This window comes from Geospiza fortis, unplaced genomic scaffold, assembly GCF_000277835.1.
Source record: "Geospiza fortis unplaced genomic scaffold, GeoFor_1.0 scaffold157, whole genome shotgun sequence".
Lineage (NCBI taxonomy): Eukaryota > Metazoa > Chordata > Aves > Passeriformes > Thraupidae > Geospiza > Geospiza fortis.
In genome coordinates this window covers 4,103,993-4,116,867 of record NW_005054314.1, presented here as the reverse complement: position 1 = coordinate 4,116,867, position 12,875 = coordinate 4,103,993, and the positions used below count along the sequence as shown (strand labels likewise).

Sequence of the window (12,875 nt, the reverse complement as noted above, 5' to 3'; positions counted from 1 at the left end):
ACTAAATAAACTCTAGGTTTTAGAATAAAACATTAAAGCAAAATTTTCCAGGAAGCCTGCTATAATAAATAAATTACTTGGATTTTAAAATTCTCTGGCAGTGTTTGAAATTAAAACATTGCATCACATTTCCAGTGCTTACCAGCAAGAACAAATTCATTATAAACTAACATAAAACTACATTTGCCTCTACCACTGGTGAACAAGCAGTGATGTGCAAGGTCATAAATAAGAAATGTAAATGAATTTGTATGTTAATAAACGTAATTATGGATCTATCTGAATTTTAATCACCTAATGAATGTAACTCCTAAATTACACAGGGAAAGAAACTAATTGGATTCTCTGTATCTTTTCTGTTGTGGCTGCAAGTAGTGTATTGTACATTTCCTAGCACTGAAAAAGGGCAATGCTGTGCACAAGGAAGGAGTTCCATCCAGAGGCCAGCAAGTAGCTTGAACTTTATGATGTGCAGCTATTTATCTTTTTATTATTTTAATTTTTTAAGTAGAAATACCACGTTTTAAGAGACAACCCCCCATCCTTTGAAACACGTCAAACTGAGGATCAGTGAGATATGTTATAAAGAAAAAGATAATTATCAAAATAGTAGCTAAAAGGAATAGTTTAGAGCTACTCACATACTTCAATCTCTTTAAAATTTCAAACAGCACATCTTCACAAGAGCTAAGAAGTGATTTTACATTACTTAATACAGTGTAGAGATGCAGTGGATATATGTGTTTTCCTAATAAACCTGTCTCTGAGTTCTCAACATTTTGAATCAGAGCAGCAAAAAGCACTGCATGGGGTAATGCAAATTTAAAAATAAATTTAAAAATTCTTTACATGTTTTCTAAATATACAGAATGTATATGTACACTCACAAGCTTTATTCCTTTCTTGGCATGAATGTTTATGCCAACATTACTTGAAAGTGGAATAGAAAGCTTATAGTATATTACAGATATAGTAGATATAAATAAGGTTCTGTCAATTAAAATCCAAAAATTCATATAAGTCCCATATTATATTTGGTTATCTTTTTTTCTGTTATGAGAAGAATCTCATGTAATTCTTACGAGATAATGACATCTAATAAAGCAGATGAAATTTGCACAGCAGTTTGCAAGAAAGAGAATTATTTTTTAATCTCCATCTGACATAAACAAAGCTGATAATAGCAAACCTTCTGGTGAATAAATTATTAGCAATTACACCTAATTTTGGTACCAAAATGCAATATCAGAACATTTCAGCAATAGAAAAATGCAATTTGAGTGAGGTTTGTCTCTAGCAGTAGAATGACAGGCTGAGGTCACTTTAAAAAAATGTTTGAAATGCAGTGTGTTATTAGTATTTCAACCACTGCCAATTGCATTTACTTACTACAATTATTGTTTCATAAGATTTAGAACAAGCATGTTTTGCTATCTGCTGCAAGACACCATACCACAAATTGAGGGAACTCAGATTAAGACTTGTCTTATTGTAAGTAGATTCTGAAGCCTAGACTGTAATCTTTATAAATTATTCATATCTCCTCACAACTGTACCTGTTTCTTTTAAAAAATAATCTTGTATGGATTTTCCCTTTCTTCTCAGAGACGGCTGTTCTTCTAATTATCTTAGTCAGGACTCACCCATTACAAGAACCAATTCTTTCTACCACTTTTCCTCTTTTAATTTTCCAAAAGGAATCCTAGTGACCACAGTTCTCTGATGTGAAAGAAGTGTCTAATTTTACAGCTTTCTACAAACTTCATGAATTCCCTTTTTCCACAGAAGGGTGGTGCAACAGGCCACCCTGTTTCACCCAGCAAATTACAAGCAAACATTGGAATAACTTATGTGCAATCTAATGCGATGGTAATGAACAGAAACCTACCTGATAAGGTATGTCATGCCAATTTTTTGCACACTGATGTTGGATGATGACCAGCAGTGGCCTTGTGAGAGAGCATATGGTCGGAGAAGTCATGATGTGATATTGACTTGTGTGATTTATCCAACGTTTTGAAAGCAAACTGTCTTCTGATGTCTTACCTTTAAAGTGGCAACAGTAAGATAATGCAATCTGATTTTTATAAATAAAAAGTACATACACTTTCCCTTTTCATCATTTGGAGAACTATTACAGCATTTCTCTTATTGCACCCTTGTTTATAATAATGATTACTTCAAATATTGACAACTACAGACACATTATAATATTAAAGGCTGTATAAACAAATAACTATCTTTCTGACAGATGTTAAATGTTTTAAAATAGAAACCTTAAAAGTTTTATAAGCAATAGATTCATAATGTATCAGCTTGAAAAAAGAGCCAGAACAAACCCACCAAACAAAAAACCCTCAAACAAATCTCCAAACTTGGATTTATCTTTCAAGGAAAAAGAGTTGTATGTAGCATAATTAGCAGTCATGGCTTATCTCCTTTATTATCTCCCAATTCCTTGAAATGTAGACTCATGTATGATGTGACTGTATGAATACAGGAGTTCATATGCCTCACTTCATACATCACAGAGCAGCTTTCCTGCATTGCCCTCATGAGGCCCATAAGAATTGAAGGTCTGCATTAAGGCAATAATCCTAATCAAAGCACATTCTTCACCCAGCAATTCACAGGGCTCAGGAAGGAGTTAGTCTCCCTGATGCACAATTAGTTTCTCTGATACACATTTTGTTTTTATCTATTGGATTTAGGTTGGGTATTTCTCATGTCCCTCTGAAGCATCAGCTCAGCCCTATTGTCTGGACATACATCCAAACTCTATCCACACAGATCAAACCAGAAGTTAAATCAGACAGAACCAAGATTTTAAAATTAAAAGAAATGTAATTCAGCAATGCATAAATCATATTCATCCATTGGCAGCGATGCAATTTCTAAAGCTCATCTGGTAATTCTTGTTCCAAAGCAGAAGGACGTAATTTTATCTCCATTTAACAGTTTCTCAAATAATTGCCCACATTTTTCCACAAGCTTAGTATAGTACAAATGGCTTTTCTGATATTTTGATTAACTTTTCCCTAGTAGTAACAACTAAATAATTGGACTAGAAAAGTACATTATTATCTTACAGAATTCTGTTATGGTTAATATATTTCTAGCCTTCATGACCATTTTCATGACTCTGCAGCATGTCCCTCACCCTCCACAATCCTGAGACCCTTCCTTCCCTACTTCCTCCCTGCTCTGCACTTTTTGGTCTTACAGCACTTTTTCTCAAGTCCACAGCCTAGGTCTCTCATGGAGTCCACCTAATGGCAGACTGCAGCTTCAGACCTCTGAGTGAAATAAAATATGAGCACATCTGATGTGGCTTTTTTCCCCTCCTGATCAGCATGACAACATAGTCAATGGCAACACAATTGTGTTAGAGACTTGGCTGTTGCTAAGGAGAAGGGAGCTTGGAAAAATGTGGGAGCAATGTTGCTTTAAAATCTACATGTACACAACGTCTTTCATACATCTCCTTACCTCTATACTGGAAAAGGAATATGGCATTATAGTCATGATGTTAATATGTCTCATATGGCATTATTTCTCTACTCCTTGGATAACCAAGGAGGGCTACCCATGGGGTCAATATTTATGCAGAAGATAACTATCTTCTTCACTCCATCAATGTTATTTAGATCAATGTAAGATTTGGGGCACAAGAATTTTGCATCTCTCTGCTGCTGACAGCACTTAGAACAGTCTTAATTCAGTCTACTTCTCATCCTTTTCTGTTTATGTCCTTGGTGCAGGTAGTACAAAGAAAAGGATTTTACTTATCCCCCTTCTCATCCCCAGCAAGTTCTCTATGCTGCTCTCTTGACTTTGTTCTCAGAATCTCTTATTTCCCTCTCTGCCTGGCAGACAAGGCAACCTTTGGGACCCTGTGCTATTAGTGTCATCACAGGGCAGAGCAGAGGTTCCATTCATGGAAGAGCTGTTTCCTGGCTGGCTGTGAGCTGTATGCTAATGTGACAGCCTGGCAAGTATTTGAGAATGTCACTTCTAGCAAAATAACTGTCCTGAATGCTATTTATCATATATAAAACCACATATATATCAACAAAAAAAACCCCAACAAAATTCAACTCTAATACATATTTCAAATGAGATGCCCACAGGCACTTACAACATGAGTACATGTCAGTAGCCATATGTGCTGTAATCCTCCTCTTTATACATAGACCCAGCATAATCCTTTCATGCACCATGTATCTAATCTGTATTCTCTGCTTTGGAAGCAAGATTAATCTCAAACTTTCAGAATTAATTTAAAGGCATTAACTAGCTTTCAAATCTTCATTATTTTGGGAACCAAGTAGTTATACAATGTGGCAAATGACCAAATAATTTCTGGTACCACCTCATTTCAGGTTCTTTAAAGCCCTGCAGCTGAACCACAGCTGGGTACTTAATACAAGGTTTTATCTTTTGGGGGAATGTTACTTTTAAATGCTTAATAATTATGAATTCATTTTCCATTTTTTTTATAAGCAGGGGATCATAATGAACTCATTTGTTATTCGTGTGAATGTCAAATGTGTTCCCACGGGAGTTTTATTCTAATTCACTATTAGTTAGTGGACTCATAAAATAAAATGTTATCCATTTTTAACTTTGAGCATGTAATGCTTGGTAATTGTTCATCAAAGGGCAAATGTAATATTTTCCTTTGATAACTTTCATTCTGATTTAACTAGAAAGAGAACTAGTTTTAGAGTAAGGGTACCTCTAGAAACAGATTTGATAAGCTGTGAGCCTTCCATTTCAAATGCAATGAATGAGATTATCATAAGCTAGTATTTTAAAAAGCAGACGTATTATACTATAAGTCTATATGTTTGAACTACGTGGATTTAGCATAACAAGACAAGCCATACCCAACATATATTGTTTAATGATAGTTCAATGAAAGACATATTTCAGTATTCTACAACAGTTTTCAGGCAGCTGTTCTATTGCAATAGAAAATTTAGATGTGAGAGACTTACAGCTCATGGCAGAATCTGAATGTGATGACACTGGACAGCTGGACTTTGATCTGTGGAAACAACCACAAAGTAAGCAATAGAAAAACAGAGAATTCAAATTCTTATGTGATTTTTTTTAAGAGTTAAACACATAGGATTTTTTATTAAATTATTTTCAAATTTCTTCTATATCCCTAATCTAAATTGAGCATTAGCTGGAAGGACCTACCCCATGTACAGATAGCCCTGAAATATTTCAGTGCCTTAGATCTGACATGCTGTGCTAGGATTCCCAACAACTGTGTCACAGGGATACTTCCAATCTTGAAATGCTCTTCAGAAATGCTAATCAAAACAAATGAATTATTATTGAGATGCAGTTTCAAGGGAGATGGTAATAAACCCAGAATCTCATTTATAATTGGAGCCTGTAGATCAAAAAACTTATGCATTTATTCTAAAATACACGAGAGAAGGCCTTTTTTTTCACTTGAAGTAACAAGGATATGTTTTTTGGTATTAGGAATGGAAATAATAGTTTCCTCAAATCATATGTATGGTATTTAAATCAAAATATGTTATTATTGTGCAATCTCTGGCAGTCAGTAGATTATTAAGAGTATTAACTATGAAGAAACCACTGAGAAAAACAAACATGCAAATCAAAGCTCAAACACAAGTCTTGATCATCACAGATATTTCTAGATGTTAAAAACTGTAACTTCACCTTTTATAATATTTAGTAGGAAACATAATAAGCAACAGTGATTCCTGAATGTTATGACTTCCTTCATAGTTTAAGAAATAGTATTTATATTAATCTTCTAAAATATGTTTTACTTTATTTAAATAATGATCATGTTAAAAAAGGAAAGGTCTACTTTTACTTGCTGTAATGGCAGACTGAGTTATATGGATAATGTGAAAAAGGAATATCAGAATTAGTGAATGAAAGGAAAAATGTACAAGAGAGGTAACACTTTTGAAGCTTGCATGTTTACCAGCTGCTTTTTATTCAAAATTAATGCAATGTGTTTATTTTATACATTAAACAACTATGACAAAATTATCACCACCATAGGCAGCCTGAAGGCCCTATCCTAGAGTGAGAATACAAATGTGGGAGATAAGAAAAATGGGAAGACATAAAGTTTTGTGGGGATGGCTATTGATCTAGGAAAATATCACTTTCCTTGAAAACAGAGGCTAGCTCAGGAGACCTAGAAACTGAAAATCATTCATCAATTTACAAGGGAACCTAGCAGTTTGAAAGGCTTGGGTCTGAACTCACCATTCTGTAACAGTGAAATTCTATTTACCTCACTGGAGTAATTTGATTAATACATGTCTGAAAGTAAAACTGACTTTTGTAACAGAAAGAAATGGGAAAATATATTGGAGAACACAAATTCTACAGAAAGGAAGCAATAAAAGTAATGAAAATGTAACTATGAATAAGTCAGACACTGAATTCTACCAGCTCCAACAGATCCAATTTTATTCAGAACCTTGCAGAAGTTGGGGTTCAGGACTGCTAGTCCCCTCCATAAAGATACAAGAGTTAGGATTTGGTGCTCATGAGTTGTTTGGCCTTTCCTACCAACTTGAAAGAAAAGAAGAATTTGCAGGACTTAATAAGTGAAAGCAGATAGGGGTGAGGCTGAGCCTGAGCCACACTGGGGCTGCCCTCACGAGGTGCCAGTGAGGAAAGGAACAACTGCAATGACAAGGGCTTTTCCAGAGCCCTGCTGGCTTTTTGCCACAGACGGCAACAGCTGCTCTCAACTAACATTCCATTTACAGCAAGTCTCTTTTAAGACAATATATTTAGTGATTTTAGCAATTCATAGTGCTGAAGGACCAGCACCTTTATGGCAAAACACTGGCATTTGTCAGTTTTTACTTTGCACAGAAATAGAGATGTGCAACAAAGTGATGTAAGTGGTGATTTTATCAAACCAGTCACAGAAAGGAGGATCAACATATTCAGGATGACATGTACAGATCAGAAGCACTTGAAGATATAAGGGTAAGTAATTTAGGCATTGAGTATAAAAAAGGCTGATACTTCTAGGGAGAAAGGGAAAAAAATACAGTTGATAAACAGTAATGTATTACAATAACAAAGATGGAAAAATACTTGAGTGCCCTGCTTGCATATTTTTAGAAGCTGCAATAGTCTACTAATGAACACACTTTCAAAACAATAGCCAAAATATTACACTAGGAGAAACTAAACCCATCCAATATCAAGTGACTAGATGTTTCCACCTGGAACAGTGGAAGCAGTCCTTGGCCATCTTAAGATTCACAGATTCTTTTGTAGAACTGAGAATGATAAAGGGCAGCAGAAGGATTTGCTGAGTTTTCACTGCTCACAAAGATTAAAGAAAAAAGTTCTTCAGTCTCTGGAGAAAAGAACAGTATATCTCATTTCTTTGAAAGGAACAGAGAAATGACAGCTTCAATGCTATCTGAACAGTGTAAAATACCAGAGCAAGGGAGCATGAACCTGAGCTAAGAACTGGACATTAGAGGAATGGAGGTGGAATTCCTTAACACCAAAAGCTAGATAACATGTGCAAAAAGACAGCAAAAGCAGCAGCCAGAAGAATCAAATCATTTCACGAGAAAATTAAATAACACCTGAAAAAGGAAGCTCAACACATTCTCATATCAAAAGGAAGATCAGAATTTATGCCTGTTGGCCTCCTTACACTGGAGCATTTCTGTCATCCTCATCAATTAACATCATTAATAATAAATTGGTATTGTTAACATTCACCCCTTTTCTGAAATTGCTGCTCCTTGCATTAACTAAATTTAAATTAAAGTTTCATATTGGTATTTTTACATGAGATACAAAATCAAGTGCTGGCCCCTTGGGATGGCTAAAGGAATAAGCAGGCTTGTAACTGTGGAATCCTGATCAGATTTTAATTCTAGGCATACCATCACCATGTATTTTATCTTCCTAATCCACTCATACACTTGAAAATTAATGATGATATTTTTCCTAATACACCTCAATTGTTGTGTCCTATTTGACTGTTGCTGAGGTTCATTGGTGGTGTCTGTATAACTGCACTGGATAAACAGACATTGATATTGTTCTAATTAACTTATAACTCTTAAAGCTCTCACTCTTCAGAATTGAGAAATGCTATTAATAAAAAGGTTCTCCACAGCAGTGGCAAACATTTTGTGAAGGAGACTAACTACAAACAGCCATGTCAAAAAATATATCCTAAGGCTTATTATTAATGTATCAGCTAGCATAAATCACTGTAGCTTCACTGACCTCAATGCAGCCACAGTGAATTCATATTGAGAATACAGCTGCATAAGCTACATCTCCTTTTATCACTGTACAATGGAAAAATACATTGAAAAGGATAGGATATGGTATTAACATAATATTTGAGGAACATTGCAGCTCACAGAATTAGTTGAAAAGAATTCCATTAAAAAACTGCTACCAGTCTCACCTTCCATTTATTACAAGTGCTTTGAACTTTAGGTTTTTAATGAAATAATTTTTCTGACTCCATTGACACACTTAATGCTTTTATCTCTAGTTCAGAAACTGTTCAGTCCTAGATTATTTACTTTGACAAATAACATTTTAGAATGCATGGTTATTGTTTGCTTTACTTGTTTGTTTTGGAGGGTTTATTTGGTAGGGTGTTTGTTTGTTTGTTTTGTTGTGGGGTTTTTTAATGCCCAAACTAATGCTCAGTTTTACAGTGCATGCTCAGATGGTTTAACAGGACCAAACTCTAAATTCACATTGGAGTGAAAAATGCCTGTAAAACAATGTGAATTTTAAAATAATACAGACTGGATTCACAGTACAGTAAAATTATAACATAGTCCAAAATATGACACAGGACCAGGATTCCAGTAAAAAAACATGTGACGACCTTTTGTCTGCTGGCTGTTATCACATCCGGAGATGATTTTTTTTGTACAAGATTTTTTAGAAGAAACTTCAATAGGGGTTTGATATATGGAACAATAGAAGGATATGGCCTCTAAATGGTAGGAACAATTGCTGTTCTCAGACATGTGCAAGTTAACTTTCATTAGCTTTGTTAGATTTTGTGCACACTTTCTGGCCTAGATTCAGGGCTGCATCTAATTTCTCCTGGGGACAGCTGAGGCACTGAGTGTAAGTGAAGAACAGAAACTATTTTGTCTAAGCAGAATATACTGAGGAAAACTCACATGGTCCTCAAGAGTGTGATAGACCAGTTTGGGAATAATGCGAGAAAATAATGCAAGCAAACCCACTTTCTTTCCAGCTACACCCTTGATGCCTTGTAGGCTGCAGAGCAAGGGAAGAGTTGCCTAGGCTGGCTCTACAATGGGTGGAAACTCTTCAGACCAAAGGAATTTTTAGCATGTAAATCTTCCAGTTTTATGGCAGGCCCATCCAAAAAAAGCTCATAAGGATGGGAAGATAGAAAGACAGAATTTAATTTTGGAAGATGTATGTACAGACTTTTCTCTAGAATAGTAACTAACAACTCCATAGATATGCTAGCTGTTTACCTAGTTCAATTTTTGAAGGGATTTTCTTTTTACAGAATTATTTGTAGTATAATATTTCCTTCAGTTGTCAGAAAGTGGAATATTCTGTATTTTGAAAAGAGGACTTTCTGTTTCCCTTTCCTTCATTGCCTGACTGACTTTTCTACAGTCCCAAGCATAAATGAATTTCCTTCCCATTCAAGGCCCTTTATCTTTCCTGGACTCATTTTCTTCACCTATTATTTAAAATTAAAATATGTTTTTGATTTCTGACAGTTTCCCCATAAATATGTGAAATGCTGCTTTAGGCTGCATCTTCTAGTTTTTCACCAGCACTGTTTCAGCTGCCCAAGGCCATTAATTCTCAATTTTGTGCAGCCACTCCAAGAGGCCAACACAGATTTTTGTGCAGCCCTCTGATAAATCAAACTAGAGAATTGATTTGTCTGAAAAATAATTGATGGAAAAGAGTGTTTTTATACTTGATCTTCTGCCTCACATCTGCACAAACAGCTGCATGAACACATCAGAATGGGTGGGGCAGGAAAGAGAACAATTAGCTGAGGTAGAACTGTTTAAACCAACAATTACTACTCCTGCAGAAGTGGACATGGAGCCAAACAGCCTAAATGTGCTATTTTAAGTACCCTTTTAAATCCCTCACCTGTTCCACTGCCTATTAAAAGAATTGATACTAATAAGGCAAGGATTATATCACTCCTGCTTACTGATGGAGCCAAATTTTGGCTCATTGTTTCCTTGTTCTGGTGGATTTGTCTTCTAATTAGATTGTAGGAAACATAATGGGGAAACATAAATGATCTTTTGGCCCACTTAACAACAATCTGACTTCTACTACAGTCAGTGCAAATTTTACTTTGTATTCAAAAGCAATTAGATTGTGTCTGTCAGGATATCATTTCCCCCAGATACTTATAATTCTGATTATTTTGTTTAAGAAGGGCAATCCTTCAGAGCAGCATCAGATCACTGAGAAATATATTTCTGCAAAGAATTCTGTGTTTACTATAATAATTTACAGCTCTTTTAAAGGATAATAAGCTGTGTTTTTTAATTAAAACATTGATTTTAATATGCTACTTGTAACAAGTGACTTTTCTGAAATCACTGTGGCTTTAGAACATGAGGTGAGCAATAGTGCTAAACAGCTGTAGTCATAAAGGAGAGCTACATCACTCCTAAATTGCATTGACCTAATTGCACAACCATTCTGATTCTGTTGGTACTGCTAAAGAGTTTGTTCTTCATCCAGAGTTCACTTGGGATGCTTGACTCCATGAGGCACAGCACTGTCATCAATCAACAGGAAAGAATCTGCTTAAGTTAGCAGAGCATAGAAGTACATTCAGGTTTCTTGTAGTAAGAAATGTAAAAGTCTTTGATACTTTACTGAAGCAAAGGACCAACGAAACACATGCTGCTATTAACCAAAGCCATATTATCCAAAGAAAAAATGCTCCTTCAAATAGAAATGGAACATTTCCATTGAGCTATGAAGACTGTTTTGTGAGGCTGCAGTTCTCATCACTTCAAGATATTTGATAATAGAATTCTGTCTTCCTGATTCCACTGGTTTCCACAGCTGTGTCTGTGTATTGGTTGTTGTCTTTACCTAGACAGTTGGTATGCATTACGTGCACTGAGGTAAAATAAGAGCACAACTATAGGCAAATACAGCAGAGAACATCAGCAGAAGTGGAAAAAGGAAGGTTTTGCTAATGACTAAGTAATATACTTAGTTTACCCTTTCATTCTGGGACCATTTGCAATACAATATTTAATCAAAAAGTTATCACTATTCATTATCAGTAGTCTTGATATTGCATAAGGATATCAGTCCTAGCTCTGAGCCTTACCATGAATCTTCCAAATAGCTGTCCCAGTGGAGTGAACAATTAATCTTTCTGTCTGAATTGTAAGCTTTTGCAATTACTGAATATTTTATAAATATTGGTGTTAAATAATATAGGATATTCAAAAAAAAGAGGAAAAGACAGAATTCAATACCTGGAGAAACTATTTTCCCAAAAGCAACAGAAGGTGTCACTGCTAACTGATTTTAAACAAATTAATCCCTCAGTAGAAAACACTGTCTTTGTTTTGAAAGAAACTTGAACATTGTTTGGGAAGGTAATTGGGTTCCCTTCTCAAGTATTTGCCAGCTCCAAACATAAACATTACATTTAAAAATGGAAAAGACTGCTTCACACCATCTAATTCTCCTTTCTGTTTGCTATTATTCCCTGCAGCTGTTTTACTTCAGGCTATGATTCACAGTCAAAGCAAGAGGAATTTAGCCAGTATTTGGATAGAAACCTTCAAAGGGCCTTTTAACCCATTAGTATAGGAGATCTAGTAATTTCAAAAACATCATTTAAGATGCTACCAAAATTTGTATGAGGGTGCTGGAGAAACCATTTCCATCAAGAAATGTAAAATTGAGTCTCCAAGTAGTTTGAAACTGAAATCTTTCTATATATTTCATTTCAGCTTCTGTAACAGCTGTCTCTCTAAACTTGTGATATTATTTTAACTCTGTGCGGCAGTCCTCACCCCCTTGTCTTCCTTGATACTGTAGTGTTGCTATTCTATGTTAAACAGCTGTTACATCCCATGCCAGAGATGGCTGCATAACACTGGCGGATGAGGTGTTATTTTCTAAATATACTTACAAATTTTTAAGTACTTTATGGCTGTTTGCAAGTCTCTCCATTCAGACATATCTATATGTGAGGCTAATGTAAAACAGTTATATAAAACACATTTCCTCTCCTTAATAAGCTTAATTTTTGGTTTCTGGAGAACGGCGGGAACTCACATCCTTTTTCTTCTGGACTTCCCTGCCCTAGAGGTCCCTGCCGGGCTGCCCGCACCCAGCGCCGTGGTCTCACCGGGTCATGGCTGCTGGCTCTGCAGCTGCGGGCCTATGCTCCGAGCTGCTATTTACTGGTTGTGAATTGCCAAAGCTGTAATTAAAAAAAGATATATTTTTTTTATATACACATATAAAGCCCGTGGCTTTTAGCCATCATGATCGCATGCTTAATAGCTGCATCCAAGCTCTCTCTCCAGGCTCCCAGCCTGGCGGCTCCAACACAGCCCTCCCCTTCTCTTCCCCAGAGAAAGGCATTTCAGGTCACTTGAATTATTTAGCGGGGTGTTTTTAACCATCTCAAGGGCTTTGCTCCTGCCGTGCGGCGCCTGCAGAGCTCGGGTTTGTGGGTTTATTTTATTTTTTTAATTTCTTTTTTTTAGCACGCGAGGTGGAGTTGCTCCACTTCCCTGGCAGAAGGAGGAGATAAAGCGCGGGGGGAAGGCGAGAGGGGCGGCTTGCGTGCGGAG

General features: G+C 36.0%; 1 long non-coding RNA gene across 1 annotated transcript in view; it reads right to left on the bottom strand.

Annotated features, from left to right (window-relative positions):
- The window catches only part of LOC102042119, a 44,494-nt gene extending 32,033 nt beyond the window's left edge, over positions 1-12,461 (bottom strand). The window contains exons 1-2 of the long non-coding RNA XR_265306.2: positions 12,352-12,461; positions 5,001-5,050 (exon numbers count right to left, since the gene is read on the bottom strand). This is a non-coding gene — a long non-coding RNA (uncharacterized LOC102042119). The remainder of the gene's footprint in view (positions 1-5,000; positions 5,051-12,351) is intronic.
- Positions 12,462-12,875: the final 414 nt, after the last annotated feature.